Below are 1,070 nucleotides of genomic sequence, written 5' to 3' on the forward strand. Positions count from 1 at the left end.
CTGTCATTTCATTGGAATTTTAAAGGAGGGGGTGGAAGGTGAAAGAGGAAGATGGATTCTTGTGCTCAAACTGATATTTTGAACAGAAGCTCTGGAGTTCAGACAGAAGGGCCTACCATTTTGTGTTAAAGTAAACGGATTAAGTTAAAAATGTATGTTTCATTCTCACTTAGCTGCAGACTTTTCCAAAATCCCACTTTCCCTCCAAAGTGCCTGATAAAGAAAAGTAGTTTTAATGAATATAATAAATAAGTTAAGCATTTCCAACAGCATTTTATAAACTAATATTTGAATACTGGAAGGCAAATTAAAAACAATAAATATTTTCCCAGTGATGAAACACACACATGTCTTACCTCCTGTCCTAGTCCCAGAGCCTGTAAAGGCGAAGCCACTGGGGTTGGCTGGGGAAGAAGAGGAAAGCTTGTTCCAGAAGAAACTATCTGAGGGATCATAAGAATTTCTGAACATGGGAATGGGGGAAATAAATTACTGGTGGAAAAAAATTTAATTAAAAAATAAAAATAATAAATACAATTAAAATTTTTCATGACATTTCACTCCTATTCTTCCTCTAATAAGCTATATTTAATATCTCTAAGCTTAGGTTACTGTGATACATTCCAAAGAAAAGAACTATTTTCTACACAAACCAAAATACAAACAAAAACTAAGTATGATCAGTGCTGCTTATTAGGATCTTAATAATTTCCTTAAGTCACTACACCTGAAATTTCTTGTATCTTATTTCCCTCTACAAGAGGGAATATCCCCTCTTGTAAAGCTTCTGCTCCTGCAGTAAGTCCAATAATTAGTTTTATGTATCATTTCTACATTGAGAAAATGAATTAACCTTATTCCTGTGTTGAAGGACCCAATCTTCCTCACAGATTTGTGTGTGTGCGTGTGTGCGCGTGTGCGTGTGATACTTTCCCTTCCAAAAGTAATAAACACAGAATACCCCGAAAGGCACAGCTTCAATAAAACTGTGAAAACATAAAAACAATATAATAAATGCAAAAACCAGGCTCTGATAGAGGAGGGGTTTGGGAGGGATGAGAATGAGAATT

General features: G+C 35.1%; 1 non-coding gene across 1 annotated transcript; it reads left to right on the top strand.

Moving 5' to 3' along the window:
- The first annotated feature begins 326 nt into the window (after positions 1-326).
- LOC130856207 (small nucleolar RNA SNORD22) lies at positions 327-452 on the top strand. The gene has a single exon (XR_009054499.1). It is a non-coding gene; the product is annotated as a small nucleolar RNA SNORD22 (small nucleolar RNA).
- The last annotated feature ends 618 nt before the right edge of the window (positions 453-1,070 follow it).

Source organism: Hippopotamus amphibius, chromosome 6, assembly GCF_030028045.1.
Source record: "Hippopotamus amphibius kiboko isolate mHipAmp2 chromosome 6, mHipAmp2.hap2, whole genome shotgun sequence".
In the NCBI taxonomy this organism is placed as follows: Eukaryota; Metazoa; Chordata; class Mammalia; order Artiodactyla; family Hippopotamidae; genus Hippopotamus; species Hippopotamus amphibius.